Below are 19,871 nucleotides of genomic sequence, written 5' to 3'. Positions count from 1 at the left end.
TAAAAGTGAAATTGTATGAGGTATTGTATGTGGCAGTTACTAAACTCCGTTGTTTCGGGATCGAGCTTTGTGAGAAAATGATTCACGGGATTAATGCCATCAGAAAAATTGAGCAAAAGATGAAAGTAATTCAATACAGTTAGAAATAGTTTCGGCTTGATACGACGTAAGTGAAAGACAGATCAGAATTTTAGTTGTGAGATTAACGAGATTGAAATCCAAAGCTATGTGTGAATTTGAAATGTACTATGTGGAAACAAATCCTTAACCTACTTTCTAGTAAGATTTTCGGGGACAAAAATCCTTAAGGGGGGAGAGTTGTAACAGCCCGGTTTAGACCCTAGTCAGAACAGTGGTTTTGGGACCAAAAATTCGAGTTAGAAAAATATTTTAATATTATATTTCGTGCTTAAAATATGTAAATTAATATGTGGGAAATTTTCGTATGAAAATTTTATCGTTTGTGTGCTCAATTTGCAAAAAAGACTTAATCGCGTAAAATGTAAAAGTGGCATTCAAATTGTTAAAGTGCTTAATTGCTTTGATTTATTAAAGATGGGATCCTTATGTTGAAATTTTTCCATTAAACCATGGGATGGACGGTTATAGGCTTATGTTATATAGTTTTCTAATTAAATTACAAATGTTAAAATACTAAATATTATATTAATAAGAAATCAATAAAACAAATCAATAAGTTAGTGGGTGTTCATCTTTTATGGCCGGTTTTGTGAAGAAGAGAAAGCTATTTAAATTGATTATATAATTTGGCTTGAAATTTGAGTTAAATAATGTGATATGTTTTCTGATATGCAAATAGCCAAGTGAAATGGTCATTTTGGTATGTTCATAGTTGAGAATTTGGTAATGTTTAACATATGATTTTAGTATGTTTTGGTATAAAGAATGAACATGAAATTTGTTGATGATATTATAAATTGATTTGATACATGTTTGGAGTTGAATTTGGCTAAAATGCTTCATATATGATGCTTGACTTTGGATTTGTAGGGAAGACCCAAATAGGTGGCATATTGGCCTTGTAAATGGCATATATTTGCCCACACGGATAGGAACACAGGTGTGTGTCTCTGCCGTGTTGCTCGAGGGCCATTTTGAAATGAGCCTGGGTAGACCGCACGATCACGTACACACGGGCTTGTCCGTGTGGCCAAGTCAATTTAGTCCACGGGCTAGACACACAAGCGTATCTTGTGGCCATGTGGATAAGTCAGTATGTATGCCCTGTTTCACCACGACCTAGACACACGAGCGTGTCTAATGCTATGTGAGGCACACGGTCTACTCTCACGGGCATGTGACCTTTGTAATTTAGAAAATTTGTTAAGTTTCAAAAAAAAATTTGTATGTGTTCAGTTTAGTCCCAACCTCTTTCTAATGCATGTTTTTGGTTTCATTGACCTAAGAAAGGGACTTAGTGTTGATGTTTGACTATGATATGACGATGCATGTCTTTTGATTGTGAAATGATTACGAGATGTTCTTATATGCCCAGTAATAACTCTTAACCCTAGTCGGGCGATGGATATAGGTTAGGGGTGTTATAGTGCCGACACATACTCATACGTGACAGCCTTTTGCTAGATTCATTTTTCTAACGCTTGCATTGGAGTGTTCCCTCTTTAACACTTTACAATACAACCACTTTGGAGTGTCTTTTATTCATAACTATATATATAATTAGCTGTAAAAGGTAGATACATTCAAGATTTAAGGAATGTTACTAGTTATCCATTACTAATGCTACCAAAATCATTCATCAAAGAATTGAAGATTCAACATTCAGTCAAATTTATCCAACTCATCTATTGATAATTCACATTATTCAAGAATTAAGCATCGAATGTAATAAACAATTTTAAACACATTTGCATTAACCACAATTAAGCCTTACAAGCTTCATTAAACTAATTTTTTTTTAAATGTGGATGTATTTCCAAACCTCATATGCGTTCCCCCAAACTTAAAGTTTGCATTGTCCTCAATGCACTAATATTAAAATGCAATGACAATAGAAATGCAACAATAATCTGCACTAACAAAATAAAAGTTACAGCTACATGCAATGCATGAAAACTACAGCTAAAAAAAACTAGAAATAAACTAACTCAGCTTTCCTCAGCCACAGATGTGGCTGCACGATATTTCTTCTTCCTCCTCTTTTTCTCCTCATTCTTGTGCTTTTAGTCTTTGGAGGGCTTTCTCTTCTTTCCTTTGGGGTTTTCAAGATTTTCAGATCGCTCCTCAAGTTCTGGCTCTACCCTGGCATCATCGGTTGCTTCCTCTGCAGCTTCCGCTGGTCCAGCTCCATCTTACTCCAAATTATCAGTAGCTGCACCCACAAACTCAGATGTAGTGACAATGTTCTGATCTGCCCTCATTCTTGATGAGTCATAAGTGACAGTACAATAGTACAAATTCCATTGACAATAAAGCCCAAGTGTGTCAACAATGGTCCCTAATTATTTTGTGACAAAAAAGAAGTAAAACAAACTTAAACAAAAACTAAAAAAAACTAAAATCACATAATGATAAATTCAATAAAAATTAAAATTTTTTGACCAATTTAATTGCCTCTGGCTATTTTTTATTAATATTCCCAAAATAGTGTTTCAACCGCTTGCCATTCACTTTGAACTGGTGTCCATCATGTAAATCTCTAATTGTGACTACACCATGAGGAAATACTTTGACAATTTTGAAAGGTCCGCAATTTACCTGGGTGCAATTTCATTCTAGAATTGATAATAAAACTTGTTAACCCGCGATAAATTGTCACTGCAAAATAATTCTGTCATGCCATCGTTCGGTCTTTTCCTTGTAAATTGCAGCATTTTCATAAGCATTTCACCTAATCTCTTCTAGTTCAATGATATCCAACAGCCTTTTCTTTCCAGTAGCTTCATAGTCCATGTTTACTTGCTTAATTACCTACATTACTTTGTGCTCCAGTTCAACTGGCAAGTGACATGCTTTCCCAGAAACCATTAGCTTCAAACCACTTCAAGACATATTCAAAAACTACAAATATATAAAGATTTCCAAATTAACTTGGAAAAGTTTCCATAAAATTTATACCCCAAACATCGAACAATTCAACCTCCATAATTGGCTACTGCAATAGTTCATTACGTCGAGATGTAGAACCAGAGCGCTGACACCTATCGCATTGATTCACAAAATTGTGGGCTTCTTTGAATAATGAAGACTAGTAGAATCTTGATTGGAGAACATTAGCGGTAGTTTACATGCCACCAAAATGACCTCCATAAGCAGCATCATGACAGTACTTTAGGATTGAAAGTATCTCCTCTTCTAGAACACAACGCCAAAATGATGTTGTCATTGCATACTTTGAATAAATACGGACCGTTCCAATGATACTTTACTACTTCATGAAGAAATCTTTTTTTTTTTATGACTTGTGACACCCAATGGGATTTTTCCACACACTAGTAATTAACCAAATTTGCATACCAAGGGGTTGCATCTACAGAAAATAACTTTTCATCTGGGAATGTGTCAACAAATTGAAATATGTTTCCATCTTTGCTACCAACTTCCAACCGAGATAGATGGTCTACAACTTGATTCTCTAAAACTTTGTGTATTTTATCTCCATGTCAAATTCTTACAATAGTAAGATCCAGGGTATCAGTCTTGGTTTTGCATCCTTCTTTACAAAAAGATATCTCAACACCGAGTGATTAGTAAATCTGGTATCTTTTGCGTTGACAAGATAAGAATGAAACTTGTCGAAAGCAAAGATTAAAGCCAACAATTCTTTCTCTGTAGTGGTATAATTGATTTGAACCTCTATAAGAGTTTTGCTAGCATAATAGATGGGGTGAAATATTTTTCCCCTACATTTTCCTAGAACAACACCCACAGCAAAGTCGCTTGCATCACACATATCTTCAAAAGGTTAAGACCAATCTGGTGCAATGACAATGGGTGCATTTATTATCTACTTCTTTAACTGAATAAATGCATCCGAACATGCATCGTCAAAAAAGAATTTTCGATTCTGTTCCAGCAATAAGCATAAGGGTTTTGCGATTTTAAAGAAGTCTCTAATAAATCTTTGGTAAAACCATATATGCCCAAGAAAACTGCAAATACCTTTCACATTTGTGATGGAGGTAATTTCTGAATGATTTCCACTTTAGCTTTGTCTACTTTAGTGCCTTGACTAGAGATGTGATGGCCTAATACATTGCCTTCAATTGCCATGAAATGACATTTTTCCCAATTTATAACAAGATGTGTGTCTTCACATCGCTTCAATACTTGATCCAAATTGTCGGCACAATGATCAAAATCATTCCCATAAGACTGGGAAATCATCCATATAAACCTCTAAAGGATCTTCAATCATATCCGAGAACATTGCCATCATTCACATTTGAAATGTGGCTGGTGTGTTGCAAAGACTGAAAGGCATACGGTGAAAAGCAAAAGTACCAAAGGGACAGGTGAAAGTTGTTTTCTCTTGATCCTCTGGTGCAATAGCAATTTGATTGTACCCAGAATAGTCGTCTAAGAAGAAGTAATAGGATCTTCTAGTAAGCCTATCCAACATTTGGTCAATGAAAGGAAGTAGGAAGTGGTCTTTCCTTGTGGCAGTGTGAAGTTTGCGATAATCCATATAGACTTGCCATCCCGTAAGAATACGTGTAGGAATGCATTCGTCTTTGTCGTTGCTAACCATAGTGATGCCACTCTTTTTAGGAACACATTGCACTAGACTTACCCAATTGCTATCAAAAATAGGATAAAAAATTCCAGCATCAAGCCATTTTATAATTTCTTTCTTAACAACTTCATCTTCTCATTTAATCTTCTTTGTTGCTCAATCAAATGCTTGCCTTCATCTTCCAACTTGATCATGTGCATGTAAAAAAATTAACTAATACCTCGAATATCGACAATACTCCAAGCAATAGCTTGTTTATGCTACTTAAGAATATGGATCAATTTCTCTTCTTGAGTTACATCCAGTGTTGCTGAGACAATAATTGGGAGAGTATTGTTAGCACCAAGAAAGACATATATAAGATAAGCAGGTAATGGTTTCAATTCCAGAGTAAGAGCTTCGTCAATAGATAGCTTGAAAATTGGAGTTGTTTTGTTGGCTAAGTCTAAGGATTCAATCTTCCATCCATGCCTGAGTTCAATATTATTAACTTCAATCATGATATCACAATCATCTAGGAATTAATCATTAGATGTCACTGTAAACTCCTTAGAAAGTATTGTGCTTTGGTCATTGAATTCCTCCTTAATTAGTTCATTTAGCACATCAACAGTATGGCATTCTTCTTTATCCTTGCATTGAATAGGTTCAAAAACACTGAAGGTAACGTGCTTATTATTAACTCGCATGGTCAATTCACCTTTCTAAACATCAATAAGAGTTCATCCAGTGACTAAAAATAGTTGTCCCAACATTATGGGAACCTCCTCGTTTGCCTTATAGTCAAGTATGATAAAATCAGCCCAAAAAATGAATTTACCCACACGAACTAAGATGTCTTTGATTTGGCCTTCAGGTTGAGTGAAGGATCGATCTACTAGTTGCAATGTCATTGTAGTAGGTTTCATGTGACTAATTCCTAACTTTCTGAAAGTAATTAGTGGCATTAGGTTGATGCTAGCTCCCAATTCGCATAAAGCCTTACCTAAATAATGGTTGCCAATTGAACATGGGATAGTAAAGCTCTCAAGATCTTTCATTCTGGGGGGGAACTTATTTGTCAAAATAGCACTACAACCTTTTATGAGTGCAATAGTTTCAATACCACTGAGCTTATTTTTCTTAGACAAGAGCTCTGTCATAAATTTCCCATAATTCAAAATTTGCACAAGAGCGTCTACTAAAGGAATATTGACCTGAAGTTGCTTCAGTGTGTTCAGGAACTGTTTGTACTGCTTATCTTGCTCATTCTCCTTGAATCTTTGTGGAAAAGGTAAAGGTGGAGATACATTTGATTGAGCCGACACCTTTGATTGCGTCAACAATTTTAAGGATCGGACATTAGGCATATAAGTGACAATTTGTGGAACTTCTTTGTCTGGTACATCAACAAGCTTTTCAAATTCAACCTTCTCACTAGGGATCACTTTACCAATATCTTGAGGTGCTATAGTAGAGTCTATAGTCAGCTTACTAGTTTGTTTACCACTCCTAAGAGTGATAGCCTTGTAGTGTCCTTTCCCTCTTTTGTGTCACTAGGTAGTGTACCTGGTGGTCTAGTATTTAGATTTGAAGCAAGTTTTCCTAATTGTGCCTCTAACACATGAATAAAAGATGAATTCCCTTGAACAATAGCTTCTTTACGAGTAATATGCTCCCGCATTAAAGCCACAAGAGCTGCTAATGGGTCAGAAGGAGAAGCTTGCATATACAGTTGTTGTCGATGTCCTTGAACACGCTGATTTGACATTACAGAGTGTTATGGTTGTATCTGATTCTGGTGTGGATGCATCTGGCTTTGTTGTGATGCATCTAAATGTGCTAATTGTAGTTTTACTGTTGCTGATTGTAGTTCCCTTGTCTTGGATTGTAATTGCCTTGAGTAGATATATTCCCATATCAAAATGTCGCAGCATTTTGTCCAGCTGTCTGAGTTTCCCAAGATTGTTGATTGCGTGCAGAATAATTATAAGAGTTGCCATAAGAAATGGTGCAGATGTTACTGATATAAAAGACATTCTCTGTATGTTGTGGGCAATCTTCATTGTTGTGGTTGTCACTGCAATCCTTGTTAGGAGCTAATCTGTGTCCCTTTTCACGCCGGTTCATGGAACAACAAAAATGTGCAACTGTACACAATCGCAATAAGTAATAAAGTGACAAGTAAATCTATCTGTAGCAAGGACCTTCTTGTAAAGCTCTAAACATGCAGCTAAATATACCCGTTGCTCTAACCTTCCAATGTGAATTTCATTGTTCCTCTAATGTAAGCAAACTTGCCCATGCCATCGTTGAGTTCCACTTGCAAGATCGAGTGAGTTCGTACCTACTTCTTCCTAAAGACAAGCTAGGAAAATGTGTAATCACCATTGACACAACATGCCACTTAGTGGATTAGAAATTTTTATTTCCTTTTATACATTCTATTTAGGGAAGCTTTCTTTCTCTAACACTTGTACTTACAATCTATGTATTTACATTTCCTTTCCATATTCATCTACTTGTATTTCCTTATTTATAGTTTCCTTGTATCTTTTTTATAATACTAGAAAGAACATATGTTTTGTCCCTACTTATTGGTTAATTTCTCCCATTCAGTTATCTTTAGCACATATTTTAGCATTTTCAATTCAGTAAATTGCATTTTATAAATCAATGGATCTTAGCCTATTTAAATTTAATTTTGTCATGTTTTGGTACCAATATCGCTGCATGAGTATTTTCAGATTGTGTCTATAATTATCACCACACCTGACAGCTATTTGAATAAGAACAAAACTTTATGCACTGTCCAGTCTGGTATAACCAACTTGTATATACAAAGGCAACATGATTCTAATGAAAGGACACCTGGGCTATTTGGGAAAAATATAAATATTCACGTAAAATGAAAAAAAAAGACGCTCTTTTGGGGGATTATCATCTTCTTCAACCTATCATTTGAAGCTTTCGGCTATGGTAGCTTAAGTCTTCTACGGGTGAATCGATGTGAAAGGAATGCAGACCAACTCTTGACAAGAAGCCCTGAGTGCTACACAAGAGGGAGTAGAGAGATTCAAGTCGAGTTGTCTAGGAATAGTATTCTCCACTTGTTTCTTTTATTTTTTTTTCTAAACACTGGTGATTAATGTAACACCCCTAACCCGTATCTGTCGTCGGAACAAGGTTTCAGAGCATTACCAGAACTTTCAAAACATTTTACAAATAATTTATGTAAATTACTTTCATTAACCGAGAACATTTCAAAAGTCCCTTAATTGGACCCTCGAGGCCCAATACGAGCATTAGAATCGAGTCGAGACTTAATCAAGAACTCTAAGAATTTTTTGTGACATTTCAAAAATTTTCCAAGGTGCAAGGTTCCCACGCCCATGTGGTCCAAGGGACATGCCCATGTGACTTGGAACACGCTTGTGCTGCAGGCTGTGTTCGACCTCGTGTAACTCTCTGACTTGTACAAACGGCCATGCCACATGTCCGTGTGCTAGGCCGTGCAGTCAATTAATTCATTTTGAAATTAGGTGTAGGTTTCACACGCTAAGACACACGCCCGTGTTCTAGCCTTGTAGCACACATGGCTGAGACACACGCCTGTGTCTCTACCCGTGTGCTCAATTCTGAGCATTTTGTTTCTCAAAATTTAGGTGCAAAGGACACACGGCCTAACTACACACCCATGTACCCAGCCATGTGTCACACACGATCTAGACACACACCCGTGTGTCTGCCTGTGTAGACAAAATAAAGCCATTTCTAGCTTCATTTCTCACCCAAAGTTACACTTATGACCTGCACTTGAAAAACACATCCAATACCAACCATTTCAAGCATTCAAGTTAAGAAAACTCTATCATTCAACATGGCATACCATTACATGCATACATGTTCAAATTCTTGCCTTGGTTTAGTCCATATGATAGGCATAATTTGACCAACTACTTAACACATATGTAGCTACCATATTCTACCATTACAAATATATCAAAGAAAACTATTACTAGCCATTCCAATGGCTAAATTACGAGCATCATTTACATTTACATGCCAATACGGCCAATATAAACTATACATGCCATTACAACCATAATTGATTTACCATATATACCGATATAGGCTGATGGATAGTGTGAGTGATCTCCGCCAAGCTTCCTATCCAACGAGTGTCCGATTTACTCTAAAACAGGGAAATAAAACTAAGTAAGCATAAAATGCTTAGTAAGTTCGTATAACATGGTACATAACTTACCATTCATTCTATTTTGAGGTAACTATGTAAGGCATAATCAATCATTTTGACCTCAAGCCCTACACACTTTCTCATTGCGCTTGTTAGTCATATATTCCATAATAACATCAAATTATATATGGGCTCAACAATAATCAAGTTTCCAAGCAGATATGCTTTCCAAAACATGTATTCATTCAACATACATAATTCATATCATAGTATAATTTTAGAATAGTTCATTTCGAGTTTAAATCATTTCATATCAGAACTTTGCTCATATTACTCGAAATATTAAGGCCACGATTAGCACACTCATGGTGTACAAGTCTATAATCAAGAATGAAAATATATTCATCAAATAAAGTCCATGTACAAATATCATCATCTCGTGTTTTCATATATCATTTGTCATGTTTCATCATTTACTTGTATTTCAGATAGATACATGTAATAACTCATTTTATCATTCATATCTTCTCATGTCTGGAATTGCCACCCGTTGAATTTATTCAGGATATCAATGGATACGCAGGTAGTACACTTGAGGTCTATGAATCAGGATCTGTTAATTCATGTCTAATGGTACCCATACGATACTATATTGGAGAGTTCACTCTCGAACCACACATGTATACAATAGGATTACCAGTCCAGGCTAAATCCTTTTTATGACATATGTTCTAATGAGCTTGATCTGGATTACCCGTCCGACTAAATCCAATCCATAATATACGCTCGAGAGGACTTATATCAGGATTACCCGTTTGAGCTAAATCCTTTCTGTAATGAGGTCAATAGGATTACTCGTCGAGCTAAATCCCTTCAGCAACAAATGTAGAGCCTCATTCATTTTGGGAAATCACATATCCATCAATTTTCTATTTTATTCAACCGGGATTTAAACATTTTTCTCAAGCATTATCAAGCATGTGATTATTTCATACATCCACAACATTCATATAATTCAAGTAGACAAATTCCACATTTATTCAAACATATAAGTAACATTTTTATCATTTATCATTTATCAAACATTATTATTGATCGGGCACTTTAATTTATCGGCTATAACAAGTATGTGAACATTTCACATATTTATGAAAATTATACAATTTACAAACACAGCATTAAATTCAACATAAAACATATACAATTTAGTTACATGAACTTACCTCGACAATGTTCGTGTACGTAAAATCTACTAATCCGATATTTTCTCTTTCCTTATTTTAGCTCCGAATTTGGTTTATCCGGACCCTATTTGGCCAAGAAATTTTTTTCTTTCTCTCCTAGGGTTTCCATATATTATTTTGGGGAAGAAAATGATAAAAATGATTTTTATTTCTATTTAATTAATTTATCATCTTTAATAATTTTGGTTTCCAATTTAGTCCCTAGCACTTTTCTAATTTTCCATGGATGAATCATCCAAAAAAATCTACTAACTTTTTATTAATGGTCTAATTTCCATATAAGGACCTTAAGTTTTGAATTCCATAGCTATTTGATCCTTCTAGCTACTAAAATTCAACTTTTGTCTTTTATGGGATTTGGTCCTCGTAATTAAACACATAATCGGTACAATTTTCTTATCAAAATTTTCACATGACATTTCTAATATAATACAGATCATATAATAAATAAAAATAAATTTTATTTTTGGCTCGGATTTGTGGTCCGAAACCACTATTCTGATTTCACCGAAATTGGGTTGTTATAATTACTTTTTGTTTCATGTTAGTACAAAAGTACACATGACTTCTGGTTTAAATGTTATTTTATTCAATCTTTCTTCTATTGTTTAATCTTTGTGTTTGAATGCTTTTAGCACGGAAGTGCTATTGCAGTCACTGACACTAGAAGGTGCAGTGACAGTTCAAGCTAACAAGCATGACAACGGCAGCTGCTTGAGGATTAGAGGAATTTAATACACCTGCTCTTAATAGTGTTCCATTTTCATCATCCGAGGGTGTGGCTAATGTGCATGTTTAAGTCTTTGATTAAATATAAAAGTTAAGCTTAGTAAGATATTCATTACAATTTAATGCATCGACAATCACCTATCCTTTTTTACCAGTATCATATTTTATCTTATTGTTTTCAAGTTATTGCTTTAGTAACTACATTCCCAATTTATCCGATTCCCGTCTATTTCCTGCATTGACTTTGACAGACAAAAGGCAACCATCCTCGTGGGATCGATATCCAATAGACTAATATCTGTCTACTATACTTGCATCGATAGTGTACGCTCACATTATTGCTGTGACGTAAAACAACCGACCAAGTTTTGGCACTGTTGCTAGGGATGGCGTTTGTTTGATGCTTATTTTTGTTTGTTTTTATTTCATAATATTTAGTTGTTACTAACTTGTTTCTTTTTTTTTTGTTATTTTCACACTTTATTTAAATTGCATGAAGTTCATTTTCTGAGCCTAGGGGCAAAATCATCATTAATTAAAAGTTTAGGGGCAAAATGATAAATTTGCCTAAAATGTGAATTGGACTAAATTGAGTATGAATTGTATTAAATTGATGTCAAATTTACTTGTATAGATCTGGATAGACCAAATTCAGAGTTAGAACGAGGAAAAGAGAAAAACATCAGATTAGTAGATTTTACATACACGAACATTTGTCGAGGTAAGTTCGTGTAACTTATTTATGTATGTTAATATGTTTGAATTCAATGTTGTATTTGGGTGAATTATATAAATCTTTAAAGCATGAAATAAATCACATACTCGATATTGCTTGATAAATGACAAGTTCCGTTTGAATAATAAAATTCGATGGATATATGATTTCCCATATTGAATGTGGTCCTGCATATGTTGCAGATAGAGTATAGCTCAGATGAGCAATCCTGTTATAAGCCCTCTCGAGCATCCTGTTATATAGTTCCTGTGACCATCTTGATCGGTAGTGATTCTGCATGTGTTGCACACTACTGCAACTCTTTGTGAACATCCTGTTGCATGATTCGATCAGTTGTAACCCAGCAAATAATGCCAACACAAACGTAGCTATACGTGAGCGTCCTGATATAGGCTTTTATGAGCTTCCTAACATGGCTCGCTTGAACTCCTTGTTACCTTATCCGGTGCTCCCTGCTAATAACTCTTTAGAGTTATCTGTTAAGCTGTATGAGCTTCCTGATTAAAACATATATGAGTTTTCTATTTAGCCCAGATAAGCATCCTGTTACATGGCTCATCTGAGCATCCTGATATATGGCTCGAGAGTGTGCTTCTTGATTTCATGCCCTAATGGGTACCTCTGAATACGAATTGATGGTTTTTAATTTGTACACTTTGAGTGTACTACATGTGTTTCCATCGATATTTCAAATAAATTCAAATGGGAAAAATCCTAACATGAGAAAATATGAACACGAAATGAATTATTACTTGTACCTGCCTGAAATACATGAAAATGATGATACATGATATATGGAATTATGAGATGGTGATATATGAACATGGAACTTGTTTGATGAATATGTTGATCTATGATTATAGATTTGTACACTTCAAGTGTATTTTTTGGGTTTTCATTGATATCTTAATTGATTTAATGAGTAAAATTCTAATACGAAATAGTCTAAACTTGAGAAAAAATATTATGAAAATGTACCTGAAAATACATTGGTATGATTTGTATATGTTATATGAATTCATGATGTGGAAAAAATTTGTATATGGGAATTTGGTTATTTTTTAGCCCATACATGTTTCTTGGTGTTTATATGAGATAGTATGACTTAGAAATGAACTATTACCCGTGTATACATGAAGTACAAGGAAATGATATTACCTGATATAATGATGTATGAATTGGTTGTTCCTAGAATGTGGAACTTTTTTGCTGACTTTGTTCATCCATAATTAAAGACTATTATATGTGATTACTTGGCTAACATGATGAGGATATATGTTTAGGGCTTGTGACCAAATTGGTTGATAATGCCTTGCATGTTTATTTTGAACATAAATATATGGTAAGTTATTTACCATATTATACGAACTTATTAAACATTTCATGCTTACTTTATTTTATTTTTCCCGTGTCTTATAGTAATTTGGAAGCTCGTTGGGTTGGAAGCATCAGCGGAGATTACTTACACTATCCATTGACCCATCTTGATATATATACATGGTAAATTAATTATGGTTATAATGGCATGTATAGATTAATTAGCCAATGTTGGCATGTAAATGTTTGGGTTATAACTAGCCATTGGAATGGCTTGTGATAAATATGTTTTGATATGTATAAATGAGGCTATAACATGTTTGTTGTGTGCTTAAATGATTGATTGGTAGAAATCATGTTGGCATATTGAAAATTAATTTTAGCATATTTGGTAAAATATGCATATAGGTGAATTTGATTGTAACATCCTGATTTTGGGCTTAGTCGGAAAAGTGGTTTCGGGACCACAAATTCGATGAGAAAAATTTTTTTTTTATTATATTTTTATGTTATACGATTTCACAAAATGATTTCGTGAAAATTTCGTTCGAAAATTTTGACCTTTGGGCACTCAATTTAGTAAAAAGGACTAAATTGTAAAAAATACAAAAGTTGAGTTCTACATGTTAAAGGTATCAAATTGTTATGAAATTTTACATGGGAAGTCCTTAAATGATAATTAAACCATTGTATAACTTGTTTGACAAAAATGGCCTTGATTGGGTAAAATTTGAAAGAATAGTAAAAAGGGCATTTTGGTCATTTAGGGGTAAAATGAATTAAAAGACAAATTTTAAACTCCAAATGAGTCCCTTTCTTCTTGCTACAGCAGAATGTACCAAGAGCAGCCATGGTTAGGGTTTGGCCAAGCTTCCAAGCTTAATAGTAAGTGATTCCGAGCTCCGCTTTTAATGTTCTATGTATTTTTGAAATCCCGGTAACATGATCTGCTCATTTCTACCATTATTTTGAGCTAGGATTTATGTTTAAAAATTTACCCATGAATGATATGCATGTATTTTGATGTTTAATGGTAGAATATGAAGCTTGAAATTGTGTTAAACAACTTTTTCTAAACGATTTTACGTGAAAACGAGTAAAACAGTATAATCGGTAAAAATACCTAATGTTCATAACTACATGTTAGAGTGGGAATTTGATGTTTCGTTAGAAGGGAAAAATGATCAGCATGTCATAAAACATAAGAAAATAGGAAGAAGATTAATTTCTGAACCTCGGGGGAAAAGTGCAAATATGCAAAAGTTTAGGGGTCAAAATGAAAATTTGTAAAAATATAATTTTTAGACCCATATGAATAGTGTGACTAGTTAGTAGGCTAAATGTGATATTATAGATCAAGGAAATCGAGATTTGAGCTTAAATCGGGAAAGTACAATGTTATGGACTAGAATGGTAAATTGCCATTTCTAGATCTGAGGTAAGTTTGTACGTAAATAATTTATCGATTCTTTTTAATTTATTATATTTTTTTATCATATGAAATGTGGCTACCTATAGAATGATTATTTTTTGTAAATTGCAAATTGAAAAAGGACTATGAATAAATTGTAACATGTTGGAAAGTGAGGAATTTCCCGGTTGAGCCTTCGAAATAGAAACGATACAAATGATATATTGTGAGGTCGCATGTGTAGTACTAAGTGCAGGCTACTATGCGTACTTGATAACTTCGATCACGTGTGTAGAACTAAGTGCAGGCTACTACGTGTACCGAATAATTGATCGCATATGTAGTACTAAGTACAAGCTACTATGCATACCAGATAGCTTTTGCTACAAGTGTGAAAATATGTGCAGGCAACTGGGTATCAGCTATTATTCCGAAGAGTTCAAAGGGAAATCGATTAAGTAAAAATACATGTGAACATGATTATATAATGAATAAGTGCAGGTATATGTTTAAGAAAATTTTGAGCAATATGCTCGATATTTGAGTGAATTTTGATAAGACAAAATGGATTAAGTGAAATTTTGTAAGAGCGAATTTTAGTAGTAAAATAGTGTTGAACAACAGCAGTTGTGTGAATTTGAAAATTCACAAAAAATTGTGTAATTTGAATTAAATTTCAAATAAATTATGGAATTAAATCTTAATGATTCTATTTTCATGTAAAAGAAACAGGGGGAGCAAAAGAGTTGTATGTTATGTGATATTCTAATTTTTGTGAGATAGTGTCAGAATGAATTTGACATCCCTTGTCCTTACTTGGAAAAATTGTTAAAATTTTGTAGAAAAATAATTATGGGTTATAATTTATATGCTTAGAATCTTTGATGAGTCTAATTTAAATATAAACAAACAGAAACATTATCTGAGTCTCGTACTATGAGATAAATAAATTTTAGTGAAGAAAGGTCGAAGCTGTCAAATAGCAAAATAGGGGAGATTTTGAATAATAAACTGTACTTATTGGCTGGATCAAAAATTATGAAAATTTTATGGTGGAAAGATATATGAGTCTAGTTTCTGGGAAAATTTATAGATCTTAATTTGGAGTTCCATAACTCTAGATATAAATAATTTAGTGACTGTGACTCAAGAAAGTAGCTTAACCAGAACATGTGTAAATGTACAATTGGGTTAGTTTTACTATGGAAAGCATGTTAGTAAATTGCTTATTATTATTTCATGCGAGCGTACTAAGCGTAAAGCTTACCCCTTCCTTTCCATTTCTTTCAATGTTGTCAGGTTAGCTCAGGGATGGAGATTGTCGGAGGCAGCATCACACTATCAAGCCAACACCTTGACAGTATAAACACATATGCTAGAATTATCAAGTGAGTGGCATTTATAGGGACCTAGTTTTATAACATGTGTTATTATAATTTGGCCAAATATATTGGTCTTTAGTGAGCTAATGATCCTGACGTATAAATCTAGCTATTTATGTTATGTTTGATATTGGTGATGTGCATATGCTTGTTTGTCATGCATGGTTGGTAATATGTTATGTGTTGTTGTGAATGTTTAAGTCCGTTAACGCCCTGAACCTTGTCCCGACGTTGGATACGGTTGAGGGGTGTTACATTGATAAGTTAAGTAAGTTTGTATATTTAATTACATGATGGTAAAATGTCATTTGAGATTTTTAAGAACACATCAGTTGTACGTGATGAAATGTCATGCACAAGACTCGATTTTGACTTGAATTAAATGTTTTAAAATGGCTGGTGAATATGTTTAAGTATTGGTGTAAGAGGAAGACAAATTGGGTGAGAAATGTGGTTTCGAAAATAGCCTATATTTTTCCACACAGACAAAGACAAGGGTGTGTGTCTCAGCCGTGTGTGACACACGACCTAGCACATGGGTGTGTAATCTGGCTGTGTGTCCCCTGCATCCTTAAAATGTCAAAGCAGAATGCTCAGAATTGATCATACGGCCTGGCACACGAGCGTGTGGCTTAGGCATGTGACCCCTGCACCTACACATGGTCTAGCATACAAGTGTGTGACCTAACCGTGTGACCTAAGTCAGATAGTTACATGGCCTGACAATAAGGGCGTGTGACCTCTGCAGTAGTAAAAATTTTGAGATTTTGCAAAAAATTATTGAGCACCCAGTTTAGTCCCGACATGATTCTAATGCATGATTTGGGCCTCGAGGGCACATGTAAGGGACTATATGATGAAAATTGATTGAAATTAGATATGAATACCAAAGAATTATGAAATGTTTGTTATTTGTTTTGTAAACTCTGGTAATGCTCCGTAACCCTATTCTGGCGGTGGATTCGGGTCAGGAGTGTTACAAGTATGGCTTGATTGAGTTATGTTAAACATGGATGTTTATAGAAGGTAAGATTATAAACATGAATTCATGTGATGATATATCAAGTTAGATGTTAGAGTTGGCTTGTTATATTGCTCGAATTGCTTGGTATATGTTTGCGAGTATTGGTGTAGGTTGTTGGCAAATTTGGTTGAAAAATAAAGCTAGGAAATAGCTTTATTTTGTCCACACAAGTAGACACACAGACATGTGTCTTAACCGTGTATGACACACGGCCTGACACATGGGCATGTGGTTTGGCCGTGTGTCCCCTGCATCTTAAAATTGAGAAACAGATTGCTTAGAATTAGACACATGGGTCGAGACACAAGCGTGTGACTCAGCCGTGTGTGACACATTATAACAGCCCGATTTTAGTTAAATCAAAGTAGTAGTTTTGGGACCACAAATTCGAGGTTGTAAAATTATTTTAATATTACTTTTGGTGTTTGTAGCATGTGAATATGTATGTGTGAAAATTTCGTGAGTTAATTTTATCGTTTAAGTGGTTAATTTGAGAAAAAGGATTAAATCGCGTAAAATGAAAAAGTTGCATTCTATATGTTAAAAGTGTTTAATTGCCATGGCTTAATAAATGAAAGGTCCGTATGTTGTAATTAGACCATTGATAGTGGAATTTGACAAAAATGGGCATTAAATGGATGTTTTTATAATGGTTTCATTAAGTTTAAAATGCGTATTTAGCTATTAAATGATATATTATCATAATACAAAAAGGAAATTCATATTATCATCTTTCTCTTGGCTAAATATCAAAGAATAAGAAGCTAATTTAGGGCTTGAACTTTCGACACTTGCATTGTTTGATTAAGGTATGAATTTGACTTGGTTTTTTATGATTTCTGTGTTTTTGCGATCGTTGCTTTGAGTACTAGCTAGCCCGTACCTTAATTTTTGAGTTTGTTAGTGATTTTGAAAATTTCCATTGATGAATCCATGAGTTTTATGATGTTGATGATGAATTATTCAAGCTTGGAGTTTGATATACATGTTTTTTTAAAGTGATTTTGAGTAAAAATGCATATTAGGGATTAAATCGAGAAAAGTGTAAATTGAGGGGTTAAATTATGAAATAAATGATAAATATGGGCTAATATATGCACTAGGAAAATTCGGCTAGCATGTAATTGAAAGAAACTATGAAATTTTGTGTATTTATGAAATAGGGACTAAATTGAATAAATGTGGAACTTTAGGGGGCTAAAATGAAAAAAAAGCCCAAATATGTGTTGTGGAATAAATTGAAAGATTATGTGATTAAAAGAGTTGAAATTTTTATAATATAGATCAATAAAAGAGGAACTTGGACTTAGATCGAGGCAAGAACAAAGTACTCGACTAATCGACTAGTTTCGTCGTTTTTACGTCCGAGGTAAGTTCGTACGTGATAAACATTGTTACAATTATGTTTTTAATGCTTTAATAATGCATAAATTGTATATATACGACTACGATTGCGTACGATGATAAATCAACTATGTTTGGCACTTAATGTGTGTTTCGAGATAGCTTTGGCTATATATAGCACTTAGTGTATGAATTGGAATAGCTTCAGCTATATATGGCACTAAGTGCATGGTACTAAGGTAGCTTCGGTTTAATGTGATGGCACTAAGTGTGTGATATTGATATAGCTTTGGCTAATGATTTTTGCACTAAGTGTGTGAGTTCCTTGAGTATTGAAACATTTTCGAATGAATTAACATATTGAACAAAGAGGTGAAAATGTAATAAAAAAAATACGAGAGAGTATAGGTACGTACGATACCTATGTGGTAGTTGATACTATGTGTATGAAGCTTGATAGATTTGTATATATGTGATAAATGGTCATAGATTAAAATTGAGTGATGGTATGAGACTTATTAAGTGTTTATTAATGATGATTTGTATATTATGACCTGTCAAGTTTATTTAGTACGAATTTACTCAGCTATGAAGCTTACTATGTGTTATTTGTTTGTGTTTTATAGATTATCGAAGCTAGCTCAGACTCGGGGATTGTCGGGAAACATCATCACACTATCAATCATCTCATTGGTACTTTTGAAGCTTTATATATATGGTATATAGCATGTATAGGCTAGTGTCATTTTGATATGTTTTGAGTCATGATATTAGCCATAAGATTAGGCTTGTAAATGGTGATGTGTATGGCCATTTGAGTTGGCTTGATTTATGTAACGCCCTAAATTATACGTAACTATTTTTGTATGTTGTGTTGCATAAGTACATGCTTGACTCAATGGTCAAGTGTCCTGAGGCGTGTTGGAGAAGTCCTGAGTTCAAGCCTTTGCATGTGCAAAATTTTGTTTTTACATGAATGAACCCTTGTCTCCAGTTAGTAGGCTTTTAAATTATTATGGGTAAAACATGTTAGAAAAGGCCTGCTGGTCTAGGGGATAGAGGCGTGTAGAGTGTTCCATGGGTTCTAAGGTTCGAGGCTTGGCAATGCAAAAAGAGTATTTTATTTTGTTGCTGGCACCGTGGAAGTGTTGTAGTTTGACTGAAATTGAGTGTTTGAGGAGTGTGGGGAGTTGTGGCCGAATTTTAGGAGCTTGTTGGAGGGAATTTCAGTTAGTTGGGATGTGGATAGGTGGGATATAGTTGAGTGATCTTAAGAGTATTATGGGGACAGAAATTAGGAGATTTTGAAGGGAGTGGAAGACAGTGTGCCGAATGGAACTAGCCTCTTTGAATTTTCAGTTTTGTACAAATCACTGTGGGTTTTGTCATTCTTTTCGGTTCTTTTCTCTTTTGAGGCCGAATATTGCATTTTGGTATTCTATTGTTTTTTTGTGATTATTCCCTCTCCTCTTCGGGCCGAGCATAGCAAAGACCATTCGGGTATCTCCTTTCTATTTTTACAACTTTATTCTCCCTTTTATTTTTTAAAACTGAATACTCTCTGTCTCTCCCTCTCTCAAACTTTGGCCAATTATCCCCTATTTCGTCCTCTCTCAAATTTTCCCTTTCTTCCAGTGGTAGCCGAATACCCTTTTTCCCTTTCTCTCTATTCCTTCGACTCTTTTTGAGTGTCCCTCCTTGCATTGTTAAATCGAATACTCTTACCATCATTTTTTTCTATCGGTTCTCTATTTTTTGTGTTAGCCGAATATTCCATATCAAGTTCGAGT

The sequence above is a fragment of the Gossypium hirsutum genome, chromosome A08 (assembly GCF_007990345.1).
Source record: "Gossypium hirsutum isolate 1008001.06 chromosome A08, Gossypium_hirsutum_v2.1, whole genome shotgun sequence".
Classification (NCBI taxonomy): domain Eukaryota; kingdom Viridiplantae; phylum Streptophyta; class Magnoliopsida; order Malvales; family Malvaceae; genus Gossypium; species Gossypium hirsutum.
The sequence above is the reverse complement of the archived record's forward strand: the minus strand, read 5'-3'. Positions refer to the sequence as shown.